Genomic DNA, 12,490 nt, shown 5'->3' on the forward strand with positions numbered 1-12,490 from the left:
ACAATGGAGGAGACATAAGAGACTTGGATTCGATCCGAGTCGAGAAGATCTCCTGGAGGGCGCCCTGGCAGCCTGCTCCAGTTCTTGCCTGGAGAATCCCATGCACAGAGGAGCTTAGCAGGCTACAGTCCGTAGGGTCACAAAGGATCTGACATGACTGAAGTGACTTCAGTTCAGTTCAGTTCAGTCGCTCAGTTGTGTCCGACTCTTTGCGACCCCATGAATCGCAGCACGCCAGGCCTCCCTGTCCATCACCAACTCCCGGAGTTCACTCAGACTCACGTCCATCGAGTCCGTGATGCCATCCAGCCATCTCATCCTCGGTCGTCCCCTTCTCCTCCTGCCCCCAATCCCCCCCAGCATCAGGGTCTTTTCCAGTGAGTCAACTCTTCGCATGAGGTGGCCAAAGTACTGGAATTTCAGCTTTAGCATCATTCCTTCCAAAGAAATCCCAGGGTTGATCTCCTTTAGGATGGACTGGTTGGATCTCCTTGCAGTCCAAGGGACTCTTTCAAGAGTCTTCTCCAACACCACAGTTCAAAAGCATCAAGTCTTCGGCGCTCAGCCTTCTTCACAGTCCAACTCTCACATCCACACATGGCCACAGGGAAAACCATAGCCTTGACTAGACGGACCTTAGTCGGCAAAGTAATGTCTCTGCTTTTGAATACGCTATCTAGGTTGGTCATAACTTTTCTTCCAAGGAGTAAGCATCTTTTAATTTCATGGCTACAGTCACCATCTGCAGTAATTTTGGAGCCCAAAAAAATAAAGTCTGATACTGTTTCCACTGTTTCCCCATCTATTTCCCATGAAGTGATAGGACCGGATGCCATGATCTTCGTTTTCTGAATGTTGAGCTTTAAGCCAACTTTTTCGCTTTCCTCTTTCACTTCCATCAAGAGGCTTTTTAGTTCCTCTTCACTTTCTGCCATAAGGGTGGTGTCATCTGCATATCTGAGGTTATTGATATTTCTTCCGGCAATCTTGATTCCAGCTTGTGTTGCTTCCAGTCCAGCATTTCTCATGATGTACTCTGCATAGAAGTTAAATAAGCAGGGTGACAATATACAGCCTTGATGTACTCCTTTTCCTATTTGGAACCAGTCTGTCGTTCCCTGTCCAGTTCTAACTGTTGCTTCCTGACCTGCATACAGATTTCTCAAGAGGCAGGTCAGGTGGTCTGGTATTCCCATCTCTCTCAGAATTTTCTGCAGTTTATTGTGATCTACACAGTCAAAGGCTTTGGCATAGTCAATAAAGCAGAAGTAGATGTTTTTCTGGAACTCTCTTGCTTTTTCCATGATCCAGCGGATGTTGGCAATTTGATCTCCGGTTCCTCTGCCTTATCTAAAACCAGCTTGAACATCAGGGAGTTCACAGTTCACGTATTGCTGAAGTCTGGCTTGGAGAATTTTGAGCTTTACTTTGCTAGCATGTGAGATGAGTGCAATTGTGTCATAGTTTGAGCATTCTTTTGCATTGCCTTTCTTTGGGATTGGAATGAAAACGGACCTTTTCCAGTCCTGTGAAGTGACTTAGTAGGCACCAACTCTGGGAGATGGTGAAGGACAGGGAAGCCTGGCGTGCTGCAGTCCTTGGGGTCACAAAGAAGTGGACACGATTGAGTGAACAGCAGCAACAGTGTCCTTTACAGCCCTGCAGGCCAGGGGACTCTGAAGCTCTCAGAAACTGCTCTCTGGCACTTGTGGGAAACTTCCACGAAACAGCAGCACTTCTCTATGCTCTGCTAGGGGGTTTAGGGAGACCAGAGCCCTAGAAAACGTGGTGTCCCAGGTGGTAGCTTCCAGTGGAATGTGCCGGAAGAAACAGCCCGGGCTCTGTCTTGGTACTTTTTCCCACACAGTGTGCCTTTACCCAGAAATCTCAAGCTGCACCCAAACAACGATGCTGACCAGAGTGGTGCTGAGGGTGGACGCTGCCGGTGGAACCCCGGCACCGGGAGGCCAGCGGAGCAGGTGGCTTGTCAAAGCTTTTTTTGGCACAGACGTCCATCGCTTTTGTTGTTATTGTACTCGACTTGGGTGAGGTGAAGGAGGTCCCACCTGGATCAGGGGATTGGGGTCCCATCCATGGGGGAACAGGAACTCCAGGACCAAGGGAGTTCATTCGCTGGCACCTCCTCCCCAATCACTCAGCTGTACCACAGTTTATCTGGGGACCCCAGGTGGCCCCGGGTTCCTGGGGTGTGACAACAGCCAAGTCCCCGAGCCCTAAGGGCAATATTCTTGGCTTCTATTTACTTTCCTTTTGTTTTGTTTTTAGATTTGTTTTTGTTTCAGTGTTGAAATATAGTTGACTTGTGGTGGTTTGGTTTTTCAGATAGCGCAAATGGATTCACTTACACGCACACCATTTCGTGTCCACATTCTTTGCTGCACAGGTTCTTAGAGACTGTTTAAGTAGCCTTCCTGTGCTTTGCAGTAGGCGGCTCAGTTCCTGTATAGTATTGTGTATGTGTAAGTCCCACCCTCCTGAGTTCTTCCTGCCCCTGCTCCTTGCCCTCATTTTTCCCGCCTTGGGAACCATAAGTTCTTTTAGACGTCTCTGAGTCTGTCATTCATGCAGGCTTTTTTATCCTGTTTTAGATTCCACCTCTAGGAGATGTCATTCTTGTTCTGTTGTCCCCTGTCTGACTTCCTTCGTTTAGCTTGACCATCTGCAGGTCCACGCTGCAAAGGCAGTAATTCGCTTTCCTGGCTGAGTCCTGTTTCATGGTACAGACTGACCACATCTTCCCCAGGCGTCTGTCCAGGAAGCTTTTGTCCGCCCGTGGTGCTGCAGTGAACTTTAGGGTACAGGAGTCTTTCCAAATTGCGATTTTCCTTGGCCTACAGTCCAGGGGTGGGGTCGCAGGTCATGTAGTAGCTGTGTCCTTATTGTTTTCAAGAACATCCACACTGTTCTCCATGGTGGCTGTTGCTCACTTCCATTTCTCAAAACAAGGCAGAAGAGCTCTGTTTCTGGCATGTTGTCCCTTTCCTGCATTCCTTGTGTGTAGACCGTTGGTGATGGCCATTGTGAGTGGTGCAGAGAGATCCCTCGCTGCAGTTGTGATTTGCAGCTCTCGAAAATGAGCGTTATGGAACATATTTAAAATATATGCTTTTTAAAAAAAACAGAAGGGGAAAAAACCCCCAAAACTTGTGTTCGGTAAAGTTAGGTTGAGCTTGGGAAAGCGACCTCCGAACAATCCGCCCTCTTTTGAATTTGTTTCAATGACCTGCCAGAGGACATTGCTTGCGGGTTGGTGTCCCTTACAGCCCTGCAAGCCTTGTGACTCTGAAGAGCCAGAAGCACCACTTGGGCACTTGTAGTTCCAGCAAAGTTCCGCAAGAAGGCAACACTTCTCCACGCCCCTAGGGTGGCTTGGGCAACCAGAGCCCTAGCGAAGGTGGTGTCCTGGGTGGTAGCTTCTAGTGGAATGTGTCAGAAGAAAGAGCCCAGGGCTCACATCTTGGTGCTTTTCTGGCATCATGTGCCCTTTCCCATAAATCCCAAGCCTGCCCTAACAGCGATGCTGAGAGTGCTGTCAAACAAAGGGCATGACTCAGTGACTCTCAAGGAAAGGCGCTTCCAGTGGGAACCCCAGCATCAGAAAACCTGGGAAGCAGGTAAGTTTTCAAAGCTGTTTTGGCACAGAAGTCCACCATTTTTTCGGTATACTCGACTTGCTTGAGGTGTGGGAGGGCCCGCCTGGATCAGGAGTCCTACCCACAGCGGGCCGGGCACTGTAGGCCCCAAACGGTGTCATTTGCTGGCACCTTGCCCTCAGCTCCATCAGCTGCACCACAGTTCAGCCTGGGGGACCTGGGTCGGCCCTTGCTCCTGGAGGCGACAACAGCCCAAGCCCTGAGACCTAAGGGCAGAATTTTTTACTTCTCTCTCTCTCTCTTTTTTTTTTAGATTTGAGTTTTCCTTTATGTTGGAACGTAGTGGACTTACAGTGCTGTGGTTGTTTTCAGTGTATCCCAGAAAGATTCACTTATTCATATACATATACATCTCAACTTTTAGTTACGCTCTTTCCTGTGTGGTTTATTAGAGACTGTTGGAGGAGCGTTGCCTGTGCTTTGCAGTAAGTACTTCTTGGTGACCTAGTTCATATGTAGTATTGTGTATGTGTAAATCCTACCCTCCTGAGTTCTCCCTACCCTCCCCACTTTACCTCATTTTTTCACCCCTTGGGAAACATACGTTTCTTTCCATATTCGTTGAGTCTGTTTCACAAATGAGTACGTTTATATCATGGTTTAGATTCTTCCTCTAATTGATGTCATAGGAGTTCTGCTGTTCCCTGTCTGACTTCCTTCAGTCAGCATGATCATCTCCAGGTCCATCCGTGTGGCTGCCAAGCCAATAATTCACTTTCCTGGCTGAGTCCTGTTTCATGGTACGCACTGACCATGTCTTCTTCTCCAGGCGTCTGTCCAGGGAGCTGTTGTTCGTTTGCTATTGACCGTGGCGCTGCAGTGAACTTTAGGGTACAGGTGTCTTTTCAGATTATGATTTTCCTTGGCCTACACGTCCAGGGGTGGGATTGCCAGGTCATGTGATAGCTCTGTTTTTGCTTTTTCAAGACTGACCTCACTGTCCTCCATGGTGGCTGTTGCCCACTTCCATTTCTCAAAACAAGGTAGGAGGGTCCTGATTCATGCATGCCCTTCCTTTCCCGCATTCCTTGTGTGTAGACTGATTGGTGATGGCCATTGTGACTGCTACAAGGAGTTACCTTGCTGCAGTGATTTGCAGCTCTGGATAATGAAAATTATGGAGCATATTTAAAATATGTGCTTAAAAAAAAATAGAGGGAAAAAAAATGTGCGTCGAATTTAAATTGACCTCTGGAAATTGGCTTCCGCATGATCTGCCCTCTTTTGAATTCTTTTTTGATGACCTGCCAGTGGACATTGCTTACAGGCTGGTACCCTTTTACAGGCCCTATGATTCTGAGGCGCCCAGAAGCACAGCTCTGACACCTGTAGTTCCGGGAAATGTCCACAAGGTGGCAGCACTCCCCTGTGCCCCGCTAGGGTTGCTTGAGCCACCAGCGCCCTAGAGAAAGTGGTGTTCCTGGGTAGCGGCTTCCAGCGGAGTGTGCCAGAAGAAAGATCCCAGGGCTCCTGTTTTGGTACTTTTTCCACGTAGCCTGGCCCTTTCTCAGAAATCCCAAGCCCCGCCATAATGGCGATGCTGAGGGTGCTTTCGTCCATAGGCAGGATGACTCTCGAGGAAGGAGGCTGCCAGTGGGAACCCCGGCGCCCGGAGCCCTGGGCAGCACGTGACTTTTCAAAGCTCTTCTGGCACAGAGGCCCACCGTTGTTTGGGTTACTCGACTTGCTTGAGGTGTAAGAGGACCCACCTGGATCAGGAGAGTGGGGTCCCATCCACAGGAGACCCGGTCTTCCAGGCCCAAGAGGGGTTCATTCTCTGGCACCTCATCCCCAGCTCCCTCAGCTGCACCACAGTTCAGCCTAGGGGACCCTGGGAAGCCTGGGTCCTGGCATGAGACACTAGACCATTCCCTGAAGCCTAAGGGCTGTACTCTTGGCTTTGGTTTAGTTTCCTTTTTTCCTTTTTAGATTTGATTTTGCTTCTGTATTGGGTTGCAGTTGACTTACAGTGTTGTGGTTGTTTGTGGTGTAACACAAAGGGATTAATTTATGCATAAACATATATCAGCTCTTCGGAGAAGGCAATGGCACCCCACTCCAGTACTCTTGCCTGGAAAATCCCATGGGCCGAGGAGCCTGGTGGGCTGCAGTCCATGGGGTCGCTAAGAGTCAGACACAACTGAGAAACTTCACTTTCACTTTTCACTTTCATGCATTGGAGAAGGAAATGGCAACCTACTCCAGTGTTCTTGCCTGGAGAACCCCAGGGACGGAGGAGCCTGGTGGGCTGCCGTCTGTGGGGTCACACAGAGTCAGACATGACTGAAGCGACTTAGTAGCAGCAGCATATCAGCTCTTTTCACTTTCTTTCTTGTACAGGTTCCAGAGACTGAGCAGCGTTCCCTGTGCTTTGCAGTAGGTGCTTCTTGATGATCTGTTTCATACATGACATTGCGTGTGTTTGAACCCCACCTTCCTAACTTCTTTAGAATACAGGTGTCTTTTCAAATTATGGTTTTCCTTGGCATACAGGCCCAGGGGTGGGACTGCCAGGTCACGTGGTTGTTCAGTTGCTCAGTCGTGTCCAGCTCTTTGCAACTCCAGGCACTGCAACATGCCAGGCTTCCCTGTCCTTCACCATCTCCTGAAGTTTGCCAAACTCATGTCCTTTGAGTCGGTTATTCCATCCAACCATCTCATCCTCTGCCTCCCCCTTCTCCTCCTGTCTTCAGTCTTTCCCAGCTTCAGGGTCTTTTTCAGTGAGTCAGCTTGTTGCATCGGGTGGCCACAGTATTGGAGCTTCAGCTTCAGCATCAGTCCTTCCGATGAATATTCAAAGTTGATTTCCTTTAGGATTGACTAGTTTGATCTTCTTGCTGTCCAAGGGACTCTCAAGAGTCTTCTTTAGCACCATAGTTCGAAAGCATCAATTCTTGGGCGCTCAGCCTTCTTTATGGTCCAACTCTCACATCCATACATGACTATTGGAAAAACCACAGCTTTGACTACAACTTTGACTGTTGGCAAAGTGATATCTCTGCTTTCTAATACACTGTCTAGGTTTATCATAGCTTTTCTTCCAAGAAGCAATATCTTTTAATTTCATGGCTGCAGTTACCATTGGAGGTAATTTTGGAGCCCCAAAACATGAAATCTATTAGTGTTTCCTTTTTTTCCCCCATTTTTTGCCTTTGAGTGATGGGACTGGATGCCATAATGTGAAGGGACCCGATGTCATTATGTTAGTTTTTTGAGTGTTGAGTTTTAAGCCAGCTTTTTCACTCTCCTCTTTCACCTTCATCAAGAGGCTCTCTAGTGCCTCTTCCATTTCTGCAGTTAGGATGGTGTCATCTGCACGTCAAGGTTACTGATATTTCTCCCAGCAATCTTGATTCCATCTTGAGCTTCATCCAGCCTAGCATTCCAGATGATGTCCTCTGCGTATAAGTTAAATAAGCAGGGTGACAATATACAGCCTTGACGTACTCCTTTCCCGATTTGGAACCAGTCTGTTGTTCCATGTCCTGTTCTAACTGTTGCTTCTTGACCTGCATACTGGTTTCTCAGAAGGCAGGTCAGGTAGTCTGGTATTCCCATCTCTTTCAGAATTTTCAGTTTGTTGTGATCCACAAAGTCAAAGTCTTTAGCCTGGTTAATGAAGCAAAAGTAGATGTTTTTCTGGAATTCTCCTGCTTTTTCTGTGGTCCAGTGGATGTTGGCAATTTGATCTCTGGTTCCTCTGCCTTTTCTAAATCCAGGTTGTATGCACACCTGCAAGTTCTCAGTTCAAGTACTGTTGAAACGTATGGATTTTGAGCATAATCTTGCTAGCATGTGAAATGAGTGCAACTGTGGGATAGTTTGAACATTCTTTGGCATTGCCCTTCTTTAGGATTGAAATGAAAACTGACCTTTTCCAGTCCTGTGGCCACTGCTGAGTTTTCCAAATTTGCTGGCATATTGAGTGCAGCACTTCAACAGCATCATCTTTCAGGATTTGAAATAGCTTACCTGGAATTCCATCATCTCCACTAGCTTTGTTTGTAGTAATGCCTACTAAGGCCCCCTTGACTTCACACTTCAGGATGTCTGGCTCTAGGTGGATGATCACACCATCACGGTTATCCGGGTCATTAAGACCTTGTGGCATACAGGCCCAAGGGTGGAATTACCAGGTCATGTGGTACCTCTGTTTTTAGTGGTTTCAAGAACCTGGAAAAACTATTTTCCATCACAGCTGTTTCCAATTTCATTCCCCAAAAAAGGTAGGAGGGTTCTGTTTCATGCACGCCCTGCCTTTCCCCCTTGCCTTATGTGTAGACAGTTTGGTGATTCACATTGTGACTGTTGCAGAGAGACACCTTGCTGCAGTTTTGATTTACAGCTTTTGAAAGAGCCTTATGGAGAATATTGAAAATATGTGATTTTTAAAAAAACCAACCAAACAAACAAAAAAACAGTATGCTTTGAATTTAAATTGACTTCTGGAAATAGGCTTCCCCCACAATCCGCCCTCTTTTCAATTCTTTTCATTGACCTGCCGGAGACAATTGTTTTCTGGCTGATGTCCTTGACAGCCCCTCAGGCCTTGGGAATCTGAAGCGCCCAGAAGCGCCACTCTGGTACTTGTAGTTCCTGAAAATGTCCGCTAGCGTAGCTTGGGCAACCAGAGCCACAGAGACGGTGGTGTCCTGGGTGGTGGCTTCCAGTGGAATGTGCTGGAAGAAGGAGCCCAGGTCTCGTGTCTCCGTGCTTTTTCACGACTAGGGTTCCCGCATCCCAGAAATCCCAGGCCCCACCCTAACAGCGATGCTGAGGGTACTGTGTACACAGCAGGGTGACTCCCGAGGAAGGAGGCTGTAGGTGGGAACGGCGGCACCGGGAGATCTGGGAAACACATGATTTTCAAAGCTCTTTGGGCACGGAGGTCCACCGTTTTGGGTGGGTAGTCAGCTTGTGTAAGGTGTAGGAGGGCCTGCCTAGATCGGGAGATTGGAGTCCCATCCACAGGGGACCCAGCCCTCCAGGCCCAAGAGGGATTCATTCGCTGGCACCTCGTCCGCAGCTCCGTCAGCTGCACCACAGTTCAACCGGTGGACCCGGGTCGGCTGGGGCTCCTGGGATGTGACAACATCCCACCCCAAGGCCTGAGGGCAGTATTCCTGGCATTTCTTTATTTTCCTTTGTTTTCTTTTTGCATTTGATTTTTTTTCTTTGTGTTGGATTATAGTTGACTTGCAGTGTTTGGTTTTTTTTTCCGCGTAGGGCAGACAGGTTCACTTATCCATATATCTGTATCAACTCATAGTCACGTTCTTTTCCTATACGGGTTCTTAGAGATTGTTTGAGTAGATTTCCCTTTGCTTTGCCATAGGTGTTTCTTGATGATCTGTTTCATACATAATATTGAGTATGTGTGAATCCCACCCTCCTACATTCTCTCTACCCTCCCCCCCAACTTTGTCACAATTTATTCCCTCTTGGGAAATATAAGTTTCTTTCCGTAGTCTTTGAGTTTGTTCATAAATGGGTGCATTTGTATCGAGGTTTAGATTCCACCCCTAGGGAATACCATAGTCGATCTGCTGTCCCCTGTCTTCCTTAGTCAGCAAGATCATCTGCAGGACCGTTCATGTGGCTGCAAAGGCAGTAATTCATTTTCCTGACTGAGTCCTATTCCCTGGAACAGCTTAACCACATCATGTCCAGGCATCTATCCAGGGGGCAATTGGTTGCTTGTGATGCTGCAGTGAAATTTAGATGCCAGGTGTCTTTTCAAATTTTGGGTTTCCTTGGCCTGCAGACCCAGGGATGGGAGTTCTGGGTCACGATGTAGCTCTGTTTTTAGTGTTTTTGAGAGCATCCACAGTCGTCTTCTTCGTGGCTTTTACCCACTTCCATTCCTCAAAACAAGTTAGGAGTGTTCTGTTCAATGCATGCCCTCATTTCCGACATTCCTTGTGTGCAGACCGTTTGGTGATGGCTGTTATGACTGGTGCAAGAAGATACCTTGCTGCAGTTTTGATTCACAGTTATGCAAAAGAGGCTTATGGAGCATATTTAAAATATGTGCTTTTAAAAAATAAAAATAAAAAACAGAATAAAAAAGAAAACTCCATGTGCGTTAAATTTAAGTTGACCTCTAGAAATTGGGTTCCCCACGATCCGCTTTCTGTTGAATTCTTTTTCGATGACCTGCTCCAGGACAGGCTTGTGCGTTGGTGTCCTTTACAGCCCCGCAGACCTAGTGACTCTGAAGCGCCCTGAAACACCGCTCTGGCACTTGTAGTTCCAGAAAATATCCACAAGGCGGCAGCACTTCTCCGCGCCCCGCTAGCTTGGCTTGGGCAAGCAGAGACCTAGAGAAAGTAAATGGGGGTCCTGGATGGTAGCTTCCGGTGGAATCTGCCGAAGAAAGAGCCCAGGGCTCGTGTCTCCTTACTTTTTCTGGCATAGTGTGCCCTTTGCCAGAAATCCTAAGCCGCCCCCTAACGTAAATGCTGGCGGGGCTGTCGGCCGTAGAAGAGGTAACACCCGAGAATGGAAGGTGCCGCTGGGATCCCCCGCCCCGGGAGACCAGGGGAGCAGGTGACTTTTAGAAGTTTTTTCGGCACAGAGGTCCACTGTCTTTGGGGTGTATTCAACTTGACAGAGGTGTAGGAGGGCCTACCTTGATCAGGATAGTCAGGCCCAGGAGGGGTTCATTCGCTGGCACCTCGTCCCCAGCTGCCTCAGCTGCCCCGCAGTTCAGCCTGGGGGACCCCGAGTGCGGGGCTCCTGGGATGCGACAGCAGCCCGGACCCTGAGGCTTAAGGGCAATATTTTTGGCTTTAGTTTACCCTCCCCCCCCCCTTTTTTTTAAAATTAGATTTGATTTTGCTTTTATATTGAAATGTACTTGACTTAAAAGTTCTGTGTGTGTGTGTGTGTGTGTGTGTGTGTGTGTGTTTAGGTGTAGTTCAATGTGTGTGTGTGTGTGTGTGTGTGTGTGTGTGTGTTTTGGTGTAGCTCAAATGGATTGACTTATACCTTCACAGGTATCAGCTCTTATTCACCTTCTTTCCTGTCCAGGTTCTTAGAGACTGAGTAGAATTCCCTGTGCTTTGCATGATCTGTATCATATATAATATTGTGTACATGTACATGTGTACACCTTCCTAAGTTTTCCCTAACCTCCCCACTTTACCCCAGTTCTTCCCCCTTGGGAACCACAGTTTCTTTTTGAAGTCTTTGATTAAGTTTCTTTAATGAGAGCATTTCTATCGAACTTAGATTGCACTCCTGAGAGATGTCATAGTCCTTCTGTTGTTCCCTGTCTGACTTCCCTCAGTGAGCACGATCGTCTCCAGGTACATCCGTGTGGCTGCAAAGGCAGTAATTCATTTTCCTGACTGAGTCCTATCCCATGGAACCAAGTGACCACGTCTTCTTCTCCGGGCGTCTGTCCAGGGAGCTTTCGGTTGCTTGCTCTGCCCATGGTGCTCCAGTGAACTTCGGGGTACAGGTGACTTTTCTAGGTGTGGTTTGCCATGGCCTCCAGGCCCAGAGGTGGGATTGCCAGGTCACTTGGTAGCTGTTTTTTGTCTTTTCAAGAACCTGCACACTATTTTTCATCTTGGCAGTTGTTCACTTCCATTCCTCAAAAAGAGGTGGGAGGATTCTGTTTCCTGCATGCCCTGTTTGCCACGTTCGTTGTGTGTAGACTGTTTGGTGATGGCCATTTTGAGTGGTGCTTTGAGATATCTTGCTGCAGTTTTGATTCACAGCCTAAAAAATGGAGCGTGTTTAAAACATGTGCTTTTGAGAAACCAAACAGAAGAAAAAAAAAAGTGAGTTAAATCTAAATTGACCTCTGGAAATTGGCTTCCACGGTCAGCTCCTTTTTGAATTATTTTTCCATGCCCTGCCCTAGGACGTGGCTTGAAGGCTCGTGTCTTTTTGAGCCCCTAAGCTTTGAGACTTACAAATAGCTGTGAAAAGAAGAGAAGCAAAAAGCAAAGGAGGAAAGGAAAGATATTCCCATTTGAATGCAGAGTTCCAAAGAATAGCAAGGAGAGATAAGAAAGCCTTCCTCAGCGATCAATGCAAAGAAATAGAGGAAAACAACAGAATGGGAAAGACTAGAGATCTCTTCAAGAAAAGTAGAGATACCAAGGGAACATGTCATGCAAAGATGGGCTTGATAAAGGACAGAAATGGTATGGACCTAACAGAAGCAGAAGATATTAAGAAGAGGTGGCAAGAATACACAGAACTGTACAAAAAAGATCTTCACGACCAAGATAATCATGATGGTGTGATGACTCACCTAGAGCCAGACATCCTGGAATGTGAAGTCAAGTGGACCTTAGAAAGCATCACTACGAGCAAAGCTAGTGGAGGTGATGGAATTCCAGTTGAGCTATTTCAAATCCTGAAAGATGATGCTGCGAAACTGCTGCACTCAATATGCCAGCAAATTCGGAACACTCAGCAGTGGCCACAGGAAAAGGCCAGTTTTCATTCCAGTCCCAAAGAAAGACAATGCCAAAAAGTGCTCAAACTACCGCACAATTGCACTCATCTCACACGCTGGTAAAGTAATGCTCAAAATTCACCAAGCCAGGCTTCAGCAATGCATGAACCGTGAACTTCCAGATGTTCAAGCTGGTTTTAGAAAAGGCAGAACCAGAGATCAAATTGCCAGCATCCACTGGATCATGGAAAAAGTAAGAGAGTTCCAGAAAAAACATCTATTTCTGCTTTCTTGACTATGCCAAAGTCTTTGACTGTGTGGATCACAGTAAACCGTGGAAAATTCTGAAAGAGATGGGAATACCAGACCACCGACCTGCCTCTTGAGAAACCTATATGCA

This window comes from Capricornis sumatraensis, chromosome 10, assembly GCF_032405125.1.
Source record: "Capricornis sumatraensis isolate serow.1 chromosome 10, serow.2, whole genome shotgun sequence".
Taxonomy (NCBI): domain Eukaryota; kingdom Metazoa; phylum Chordata; class Mammalia; order Artiodactyla; family Bovidae; genus Capricornis; species Capricornis sumatraensis.